This window comes from Macaca nemestrina, chromosome 7, assembly GCF_043159975.1.
Source record: "Macaca nemestrina isolate mMacNem1 chromosome 7, mMacNem.hap1, whole genome shotgun sequence".
Classification (NCBI taxonomy): domain Eukaryota; kingdom Metazoa; phylum Chordata; class Mammalia; order Primates; family Cercopithecidae; genus Macaca; species Macaca nemestrina.
Window position 1 is genome coordinate 83012596 of NC_092131.1, and position 12308 is coordinate 83024903.

Below are 12308 nucleotides of genomic sequence, written 5' to 3' on the forward strand. Positions count from 1 at the left end.
TTTTAACTTTTCTATGCATTTCATTAACATTTTTCTATGGATTCTTACACTAAATCTAAGAGCAGGAATTTTTAAATTTTAACAATAAGAAATGAAAATTTAGAGATGTAAGTCTCTCACAGTCATTCATTTAGATATTATTAACAATAACAAAAACAGCAGCAGCAGCTCATTACATTTGCAGATTGCTAACTAGGACTTAAACTAAGGACCACCAATTCCAATTCCTACACTATTTCTCTAGTCATAACATACCTCTCCAGTACCTATGAGAAAAAGTAACTAAATTACTTAGAATTATCAGAAAGGAGAAATGATTAAAGCCCAAGCCAGTGTTACACATCATCAATCACTAGCATACACTTGAATATTTACATAGTTCCTTAATTCTCTATTTAAGAAAGTCTAATAAAGAGAGAAGTTAACAAAAAAAAAGAGCCTAAATAACAAAAGAAATTCTAAGCAAAAAGAACAAAGCCAGAGGCATCACATTGTCCAAATTTAAACTATACTATAAGGCTACAGTAATCAAAACAGCATGGTGTTGGTTAAAAAAAAAAAAAGACAGACACATAGACCAATAAAACAAAATAGAAAGCCCAAAATAAAGCCACACCCACAACCATTTGATCTTTCACAAAGATGCAGAAAGGACATCATATTCCATAAATTGTGCTGAGATAGGTGGTTAACCATATGCAGAAAAAATGAAATTAGACACTTGTCTTTCACCAGATACAAAAATTAACTAAAGATGGATTAAAGATTTAAATGTAAGACCTCAAACTATAAGAATCCCAGAAAAAAAAAAAAAATCCTAGGAAACACCCTCTGGACATTGGCCTTGGGAAATAATTTATGACTTAAGTCTTTGAAAGCAATTATAACAAAAACAAAATTTGGTAAGTGGGACCTAATTAAACTAAAGAGCTTTTGAACAGCAAAAGAAACTATCAACAGGGTAAAAGAAAACCTACAGAATGAGAGAGTAACTTAAACAATGGAAAAAATCAAATAACCCCATTTTTTTAAAATGGGCAAAAGACATGCACAGACACTTCTCAAAAGAAGGCATACATATTAGCCAACAAACATGGAAAAATACTCAGCATCACTAATCATCAGAGAAATGGAAGTCAAAACCACAATGAGATACCATCTCACACTAGTCAGAATGGCTATAATTCAAAAGTCAAAAAATAACAGGTGCTGGGACAAAGGGAACACTGAAACACTGCTGGTAGGAATGTAAATTTGTTCAGCCACAGTTTGAAGACTTCTCAAAGAATTTAAAGTAGAACTTCCATTTAACCCAGCAAACAAATTACTGGGTATATATTCAAAATAAAATGAGTCATTCTACCAAAAAGTTACATACACTTGGATGTTCATTGCAGTACTATTCACAATAGCAAGGATATGGAATCAACCTAGGTGCCCATCAATGGTGGACTGGATAAAGAAAAGGAGGCACACATACGTCACAGAATACCATGCAGCCATAAAAAAAAAGAGTGAAATCATGTCCTCTGCAGCAACATGGATGCAGCTGAAAGCCATTATCCTAAGTGAATTATCACAGGAATAGAAAACCAAATCCCACATGTTTTCACTTATAAGTAGGAGCTAAACATTGGGTATTCGTGGACATAAAGATGGCAACAAAAGAACCGGGAGGCTGCTAAAGGAGAGGGAAGAAGACAGACAAGAGTTGAATAACTATTGTGTGCTCACTACTTGGTTACACCCCAAACCTCAGCATCACACAATATACCCAGGTAACATATACCCCTTGAATCTAAAATAAATATCTCTTTTAAAGAGAGATTGAGGTTCAGTGGTAGGACAAAATAATGGAAAAATCTGTGGCTCAAGATCCACCTAGTAGGTAGAGCCAAGACTAATTACTAGTATTATCACATGCTGGGAATGTACCATTACTTCCATTTGAACCTATTCTTTTCTGTCTTCCTCTCTAACGTATAAACTTGGAGTAGGTCACTGAGTTCTATGAACCTTGGTGGTGCTGCCTGTAAACTAACATTATTGGACTAGATGATCTCTAAGCTCCCATTCTAATGGCCCTTGTTTCTATAAATAAGAAGTGGGCAGGTTCTTTTAACAATTCTTGAAAAGTAGCAATTGAGAAAGCAATGCTCAGCCATCATCAAGTTGGGCTTGATCAACCTTAGCTAATGATTACCACACTTTGTGTGCAGCAAAATCATCTATAGTATGCTTAGGATTCAGGCTGCATATGTGGCGAATACAGCAGAGTTATGTTTATAAGAATTACTTCAATCTCAGTGTTTTCAGTTCTCAATTGAGGAGCAAAAGGTCTCAGCCTTTTTATGTAAGGCCTTCTGCCTCCAAATAGTTGAAAAAGTTCCAGAAGTACCCACATGTACAATTTAAATGTCCCCTAACCCTCACCAGCATTGGACCAGTGATAAAAATCACTTTTTCAGAGTCTCCAAGGGAGGGATCAGTAAGGGAAGAGTTCACCAAACACCATGAGAGCAACTCCTTACAGCTCAGGTCTGGGATCTTCTAGTGATGCTGGTCTCGGGCCTCTGCCTCCCTACAGGTGCTCATTTGGGATCATTGACCATTAGCCCTGGAATGTGTGTGGCTTATCATTCTGTCTAGTTAGTAGAGAAATGCTTTCCCTTTTCCTGTACAATTTTGTAAGATTATCTCAGAGTAAAGCTGTTTTGAACCCAGACAACAGTGGAGTTTTTCTGTTTGTTTTTCCCACCCCGCATGAGCACTTATGCAGTTACGTTTATCTTCCTTGAGCACCTAGAGCTCATTGGTGGTGGAGGGAGTCTTACAGCATAGGTGGCCTCTCAGTCTCAGCAAGGTCACTCTTTTCCATATATAATAATGAGCCGTTGTTCTATTCATCATTACCTCATAGAGCCCTTTCTTTGTCTCAGTTCTCATTTACTTACTCTTTTTTTTCTCCTTTTCCTTTTCCTATACCTTCCTTTGGTCCTTATAAGTATCCAAATTGCCCTGCAAGTATGAATTTTACAATAATGTCCTCAATTTGGTATACCAAGACTGATCTTAGTAGTTTCCTTGCACTAGGCACGTTCAGCTTAAAAACAAAAAGGGCCACCTCTTTTCAATAGAAAGAGATAATGTCCAAAAGCCTGAGGATAACAGTTAAACCCATTGAAAATCAATAAAAAGCCCTTTAAAGGCTACCATTTTCTTTAATGACATTTTTTCTTAGTGCTGGATGTCCCCTACCATCAGGCAATCAGTAATAGGATTGCAACTCTTACAGGGAAGGTGGAGGGACTGAGGAAAAAAGAGGAATTGAATTTATGTGTCTTTTCCTTAGCACAGCCTCAGATTTCTTTTTCAGAAAATAACTTCTGAACATACAGCATGAGGAAGCAGTGCTTCCCAACCAGTACATTTGAGTGGTGAGTACTCAACCCAGAGGTCTCAGAAACCTACTAGATTCCCAACTCTGCCACAATTTTGCACCAAAGGGCACCCTCACTTCACTTCTTTGTGGGTGTAAAATGAAGAGAAAGATACCTGCCCATCAGAAGCCAGCACCATGCTCCAGGCATAGGGCTTCAAGAAAACACAGAAGATTCAAAAATGAGGATTGTCATCTCAGAGAAGTTTATGAAATTATTAAAATTTGCAAAAACAATTTTAATCCTATCCGGGATCAGCATGACAAAGCATTCTCCCCCCAGTCAAGCAGCAAGCGAGGGAAAGGAAGAGCTGCTCACCTTCCATCTGAGGGACTAGGCCAGGGACAGTTTTATCGAATGTGAATCTAGGCATTGCACCTCCATACATGACCATCAATTTTTACAACTTTCTTTTCTGCATTTACTCTGGTTTCACCTTTCACATGGGACTCCTCTGACCTTCAACTCTCTCCCAACTCATGTCTTATCAGGCTGGCTGTGACATCTGATAACTGACATCATCTGGCCCTATGACTTCTCTCTCTCATGAATAGGCAGTCAAGGTCTGGCATATCCTGACTTCTGTAATCAATTGTTGTGATGAAAAAATTCATTTGAACAAACATAGAAGTGTCAGAAACATTTTTAGGAAGGCAGGACCCTGGAAACAGAGTAGGAAGTGATGACAACATGCCAATTCAAAAATAATGTAAGTTATTCTACAAATAAAACCTAGTCAACATGAAAAAATGACTCAACTGTTTCTCCCAACAATGACTATAGAAAATATTTAAAAAAAAAAAAAAAGATGTTGAAAAACATAAATATTTGGGTAATTACCCATTGCCATTACTCCACACAGTGTCTGGATTTTCAACTTTACCTTCCAGTCAGATGAAAGATTCTTGAACTGGTATGTGAGCTCTGCATCTTCTTTTTAGAAGAACTATTTAGACAATGCTCAACTTACAAAGAAATTGCCACTACCCTTGTGTGAAAGAAGGGCACACAGGAGAAGTAGTGGCAATTTCTTCAAAGTTTAGAGAAACTCTGCTAGTTGAGAGGAACTGCTCAAGTTTCTCTCAACTAGCAGACTTTCCTGGACTGCCTGAATCCCTGTCTGCTGTGAGAAGAGAATTTCAAAACGTGCTGGTGCTCTTGGAGAGCTCCTGGGTTCAGAAGTGAGGAAAGGGAAGAAGTTTCAAAACCTATGTGTATCAGTTAGAAATTTTTTTTGCAATTAAATAAAAAACTCTGGTAACAAAACATATTTCTTTCCTTAGCAAGAAATTCAAGAGGAGGACTGAGAGAAAGCCCCCGATTTAGCAGTTGGGAACCCAGAATCAGAACAGGTTCAGCGGACTTCAGTAGAATGGTCAGGGTAGAGACCATGTTGCAATGGGTTGTCTGGGAACAAGCAGTTTTTTTTTTTTAAGTGCAGAGATAAATGATATACTCTAGACCTTAAAAAACATAAAAGACACACAAATGGCCAACAAATATATGAAAAAAATGCTCAACATCACTAATCAACAGAGAAATGCAAATCAAAACCACAACGAGGTATGACTTCAGCCCCTATTATCAAAAAATAAAAAGTAATGAATGCTGGCAAGGATGCAGAGAAACGGGAACACTTGTGTGTGGTTGGTAGGACTGATACTAGCAAAGCCACTACAGAAGACAGTATGTGGTTCCTCAAAAAACTACAAAGAGGGCTACCACGGAATCCAGCAATCCCACTACCGGGGCATTTATCCAAAGGAAAGAAAATCAGTGTAACAAAGAGACCTCTTCACTCTCATTTTTATTACAGCACTATGCACAACAGCCAAGACATGGAATCAACCTAGGGTCTAACAACAGATGGCTGGATAAAGAAGATGTGGTATATACACACAATGGAATACTATCAGCCATTAGAAAAAGAGGTTTAATTGGACTTAGAGTTCCACATGGCTGGGGAGGCCTCAGAATCATGGCAGGAGGCAAAAGGCACTTCTTACTTGGTGGCACAGCAAGAGAGAATAAGGGGGAAGCAAAAGTGGAAACCCCTGATAAACCTATCCGATTTCATGAGACTTATTCGCCATCACGGGAATAGCACAGGAAAGACCAGCCCCCATGATTCAGTACCTCATCGTGGGTCCCTCCCAAAACATGGGAATTCTGGGTGATACAATTCAAATTGAGATTTGAATGGGAACATAGTCAAACCGTATCATGTATATATATGACATTTCATGGATGGAACTAGAGGACATTAAGTTAAGTGAAATAAGCCAGGAACAAAAAGTTAAACACCGCATGTTCTCATTCCTATGTGGAAACTAAAGAAAAATTAACCTCATAGAAGTAAAAAGTAGAACAGAGGATACTAGAGGCTGAGAAGGGTAGGCGAAAAAAGGTTGGGGGGTAGGGAGAGATTTGTTAAAGGATACGAAATTATAGTTAGATAGGAGGACTAAGTTATAGCATTCTATAGCACTATAGATAACTATAGTTAATAACAATATAAAGGTTCAAATAGCTAGAAGGAGGATACTGAATGCTCCTAACACAAAGAAATGATAAATATTTGAAATGATGGATATGCTAATTACTCCAGTCTTATCATTACACATTGTATGTATTGTCATATCACTATGTACCCCATAAATATGTATGATTATCCATTTAAAATATTTTTTAATTTAAAAAATAGGAAGAAAAAAACCTTAGCTTTAGAATTTGGCAGAGTCACAGAGACAAGAAAAATTTCCCAAAAGGTATCTATAGATATTTAAAAACATTACAGAAGATTAAAAAGGGAAAGGGTAGCTTTATGGTAAAATAATTTAGGGATATACTGAGTAAGCAAAGGTAAGAAGATGTCTTTTCATTACTGCAGAACTTCTCAGCACCTTCAACAAGCTACTGTGAGTTCTCAGTATTCAAAAGGAAGTTAATAGTATACAAATGACTCAAGTTTATTTGACAAAATGATTATTTTTTTCCACCGAGTACCTCCCAGAACTAGTATTTAGAAGACAAGCTATGGAAAACACGGCTTAAAGAATAGAGGATAACATTGTATAAGCCAGGTAGAAACAAGAAGTAAAAAAGGCGAGATTAAAGAAGCATTAAGGGATACCTGATGGGAGAAGGGCTCAGAAAGAATAAGGGATGTGGCAAAAGTGAACAGATGGAGGCTAGAAGGGTGCTTCTTCCTCAGCTGTCTGAGAGGCATAAAGAGAGAGGGAGAGAAAAAGGTGTCAGCACATCTACACAAAGCAAAGGTAGTTGAGGAAATTCACAGGGCAAGACTATATTCTTTTCACAAAAGGAAAGGTTAGATGTGCATAAAGGACAAAGGTCAGGGCCGACTAAGGGAAAGAGAAACAAAGCCATCAGGGTCTGGGAAGGGGTACCAGGAACAAGGAATAAGTGAAGACAGGGAAATGGGACAATATCAGTTTCAAAAATATGCTTTTATTAAATGTCAAGATTGTAATTATGCATAAGCTTTGACCTAAAATTTTATTTTAATGGCATTTACTCCATATATGTGTGTGTGTATATATATACACATACTCATATAATATATATATACATATGTATACATATACACTTGTATAAGTCTGTAGTTACATGCTCTAGGATGTTTATTAAAACATTGTTTATAGTAGCAGAAAATTTTTAAAAACATCTACATGTGAATTACTTAAGGATAGTTAACAAATTAGTCCACATTCTTAGAACAGTAGATAGGCAGACAATAAGAATATACTGACTTGGAAAGATGTCCACGATATTAAGTGAAGAAATCAACTTATAGAACAATATGTGTAACATGAACCCATGTGAAACCTGTGGGTGCAGGTGCGCACGCGCATGCACACATGCGTGCACACAAAAAATGGTGGTTGCATGTCTAAGTACATAGTTCTAGGCTATGGTTTTGGTGGAACTCAGGCTGGAAAATAAAGGAGTAATTTTTATCTTTTACTTCATATCCTTCTGTTTGGACATTTTTACAGTAAGCACATACTGCATTTATAGTTTTTACAGTTTGTTCCTTCCTGGATCTACACTCTAGAGACCCTCCTCCTTCTCTCCTATAGCACGACTTTGCCTCCTAACTCCAAAGAATCAAGGGCAGGCTGTACTCTCCTGCTGTGACTCAGGCCCTCCTAGACCTCAGGGCCTCATGAAAGACAGAGATCGCTTAGATTTACTGATAATTTCACTTTGTGACTTCACTTTGTGGCCAATCCTTTCTGGTTCTCTGATCTTCAGACCACAAAAATGTCATCCAGCTCTAAGTTTGATCCCAATTCTACGCAGACTAGAAAGGGCATGCCAGGACAATGACAAAACATTAATTTTGGGGGCAAACAAACTTTGTTTCCAATAAATAACATAGAATTAATTCCTGGAACATACGTGTGTTTATAAGTCCAGCCTGATCACATAATACTAAAAAATCAGTAAAAATACCGACTTAGAAATTATTTTTATAGAAACATGATTTTACCTGAACTTTCCTATTATTATTTCTTCTACAGACTCGAAATTCTACTCTCATTTTTATTTTATTTATTTTCAAGGAGAAATTCATTGTCCGATGTTCACTTTTCAGAAAATCCAGTCAAAATTTGCTTACAATAAGCCGTGCAGATGTTTCTTATAACCACTAGGGGTCAGACTACTACATTAGTAGAAGTCAAACCCAACTTGAAACATGGTATTAATTGGTTGAGGATCAGGCTAACATTCTCCTGCATACAAACAGAAGACTGACCATTTAAATTAAACATTTTATAAAGGAGATAATGAGAAAGAATGCATTTGACAAGACAGGCTCAGAAAGTTGAAACTATCATATATGATAAATATAATATAGTAAAGAAATTTCATCCTTAATAAAAATTTCAATTATTCACTTGCTCATTCTCATTGGCAAGATATTACTCCAATCTAAGTGGGCTCAGATCAGAGGATTAATCATTGAACTGGGCAAATGTTAAGAGAGCAGAAACAACTAAAATCATGAAACTGTCAGCAAAAAAGAAGAAATCTTCATTTATAAAGAATAAACCGCATGACTAGCAGAGGATTGAGATGAATGGCTGAAACATTTTTCCAATGGATTTCAGCCATGGTAACAATAAATCTGAGTCATCTCACAGCAATGGGTGTGTTCAGGAGTGTGGGCAGCTCTGGACTGGGCCTTTGTTCCACTCCCTGTTTGTGCCACAAACAGGGCCCTGAACACACTCCTCTTCTCCTGGTCTCAAAATGTCTTGAGTAAGATTAATAAAGAATCTTCAGGCCTTAAAATTAAACAGATCTATCTAACAATATTGGTATATAAAAGTTAAGAAAGTGAGGGGAAAACTTTCAAGATTTAAGTTTTAACAAAAATTTTTTAAATGAGGGTATTGACTCTTAAGATACATTATTACAAGTTGTGTTTTTTAAAAATGGAACAAACTGAGATCATAGACCATATCTACTGCCAGACAAAGTGATTAACAAAACGTCAAAATGTATTTACATTTTTAATGATAGTGTTTTAAAGTAAATACTCTAAGTGTATATGTAAACATATGTGAGGGCTATTCCCTGGAATGATAAACAAATTAAAAAGTGGTTACCTGTTCGGGGTGGGGTAGAACTAAATGGATATGGATAGTGTGGCTATAAGAATATACAGTTCATTTCTTTATATATTGTTTTGATATTTTTGTGATTGTATTACATGATGCATTACATTTTTTAAATTTTGAATATATCCATTGCCTATTCAAATTTTTAAAAAATTAATTTTAAGCTTTATAAGGGCAAAAACATGGGCCAATACAAAATTAAACACAACTGAATATGAAAACCCTCCGTGATTTGAATGGGAGTTAGAAATGACACAGGGATCTTTGTTGCTAATATAAGTTGGCAATATAACAGTGATACTATGTTTTAAATGGACTGCATCAAAATACCTCAACCAAATTGGCCACATCTTGATGGTTGTATCTAAAGATTTTGTTTGGCAGATTTTTCACCTGTGCCCCAAACCCTCACTGAACTGCTTATACCTCATATGACACTAAATCCGGAGAGGGAAGAAGTTCCCCCCTCCTCTTTTTTCTTTACATACACACATGCATGCGCACACTGGCATGTGTGTCAATGAATATTAATGTATGCAAAGAAACAATGGAGATGGTCACAGGCAAATTTATTCTGCAAATCACTAACCTAACTCATAGCCTTCTCAACATACAGGTCAAATGTGATTTCTATCAAAATTCCAGCAAGAGAATTTGTAGATGTAGACAAGATTATTGTAAAATGTATATGTAAAGGCAAAGGAACTCGAATAGATACAACCATTTTGATAAAGAATAAAGCAAGAATTATTCTACTCGATTTCAAAATATATTGCTACAGTAATCAAGGCTACCTGGCACTGGTGATAAAATAGACACATAAATCGATGGAACAGCATAGAGAACCCAAAATAGACCTAAACAAATATGTGCAGTTTATTTTTCACAAAGGTGCAAAAGCAATTCAATGGAGGAAAAATAACTTTTCAACAATGGTGCTGAAACAATTGGACATCCACAGGTCAAAAAGATGAATGTGGGCCTAAGCTTCAACATTAAGTTAAAATTAACTCAAAAAGTATTAGCCTGGGAAACATGGTGAAACCTCATCTCTAAAAAAAAAAAATACAAAATAATTAACCAGGTGTTGTGGCATGTGCCTGTGATCCCAGCTACTCAAGAGGCTGAGGTGGGAGGGTGGCTTTAATGTAGGAAGTCAAGGCCGCACCCCAGCCTGGGTGACAGCGCAAGACCCTGTCTGAAAAAAATAAAATAAAATAAAATAAAATAAAATAAAAAATAAATAAAGTATTAAAGATTTAAGTGAAATTTTAAAAGTATAAAACTTTTAGAAAAAAGTAATAAGAGAAAGTCTTCAGAATCTAAGACTAAAGAATTTTTAGATTTGACACCAAAATCATGATCCATAAAAGAAAAGATTGATAAATTGGATTTCATCAAAATTTCAAACTTTTGCTCTATGAAAGATTCTATTGAAAGGATGAAGAGATAAGCTTCAGAATAGGAGAAAATATTTGCAAAAATGTATCTGGCAAAGGACTAGTATCTACAATATATAAACTATTCTAAAAACTTAACAAAGAAAAACCAATTAGAAAATGAACAAAAGACATAAACAGACATACTAATAAATATGGTATACAGGTGGCAAATAAGTACATTATAAGACATTTCACATCATTAACTGGCAGGGAAATGTAAATTAAAACTACAATGAGATATCATTACACATCTATTAGAATGGCTAAAATAAAAAATTGTGACAACACCAAATGCTGACAAGATTGTGTAGAAACTGGATCACTCATACATTGCTGGTGGGAATGTAAAATGCTACAGACACTCCAGTGATTATTTTGGCAGCTTCCTAAAAAACTAAATGTGCAACTGTCATACAATCCAGGAATTGCCCTCTCCAGCTTTTAGCCGGGGGGTCAGGGGTGTGGGAAAAAACTTCCATCTGTAAAAAAAACCTATACATAGATATTTTTAGCTACTTTACTTGTAATAGCTTAAAACTGAGTATAGCCCTGATGTCCTTCCATGAGTGAACAGTTATACAAAAATCTGGTATATCCATATGTGCAATACTACTCAGCAAGGAAAAGGATTGCGTGAACTATTGATACATGCAACAACTTGAATGAATGTCTGGAGAATTATGATGAGCCCAAAAAGCCAGTCCTAAAAGGATAGGTACTGTATGAGCCGATTTATATAACATTCTTGAAATGACAAAATACTAGAAATGGAGAACAGGTTGGTGATTGCCTGGGGCGAAGAATGAGGTTGGGAATTGGTGAGAAAGAAGGACGAATGCTACAAAAGAATGCTACAAGAATCTTTGTGATGAAAGTTCTCTGCATCTTGACTGTATCAATATCAGTATCTTGGTTGTAATATTGTACTAAAGTTCTGTAAGATATTAGCATTGGAGGAAAGTAAGTGTATATGAGATTTCTCTGTATTATTTCTTAGAACTGTGGGTAAATCTACAATCATCTCAAAATGATGTTTGGTTTTATATATATATATATACACACTTATGTGTGTGTTATTATAATTTTATACCTAAAGAAATATATATGTTTAGTTTACATAAAATATTTCTAAAAGAATTAATAATATAAACTATGACCTTGAGTTGTTATGGAAATGAGGATCATAGTAGCTATGCATATTTTTTCCTTGTTGGATGTGCATGTGTGTGTGTGTATGTGTATGTGTACAAATTATTAAGTTATTGCCTACCAGTTCCAAAGCTACTCTTCTCTCTGCTTTATGTTTCTGGAATTGGGACTTCACAAATCACACTTCTGCTTTCCTAACTTAGGCTTTCCCTCTTAAGCTCCACCAACACAGGGAAACTAAAAGACAGAAGGAGAATAAAGGAACTTCCTCCTCCTCATTTGCTTCCTGTGGGCTTCTCTGTTCCATGTCCTTCTGGGCATCACACAGTAACAGGTCTTCTCCATCTAAGGGTATCAAGGCCTTCCAGTAGCAGCAACTGAATTCAATTTGCATGTTTTCCAATCCTTGCAAAACCAGTCACATTGAACTGGTGTCAGCAAACTTTTGCTATGAAGGACCACATAGTAAATATTTCAAGCTTTGCAGTCCATTTGTTCATATAGCAACTACTCAACCCTGCTGTTGTAGCAACAGCTGTAGATAATATTTAACTGAATATGCATGGCAAGTATAACTTTATTTTTGGACACTGAAATTTTAATCTTCTATGAATTTTATGTGTCAC

General features: G+C 36.1%; 1 long non-coding RNA gene across 1 annotated transcript in view; it reads left to right on the forward strand.

The window, feature by feature from the left end:
- Positions 1-2944: 2944 nt before the first annotated feature.
- LOC105477888 (uncharacterized) overlaps positions 2945-12308 on the forward strand; it is a 36622-nt gene continuing 27258 nt past the window's right edge. The window contains exons 1-2 of the long non-coding RNA XR_011625980.1: positions 2945-3020; positions 3377-3437. This is a non-coding gene — a long non-coding RNA (uncharacterized lncRNA). The remainder of the gene's footprint in view (positions 3021-3376; positions 3438-12308) is intronic.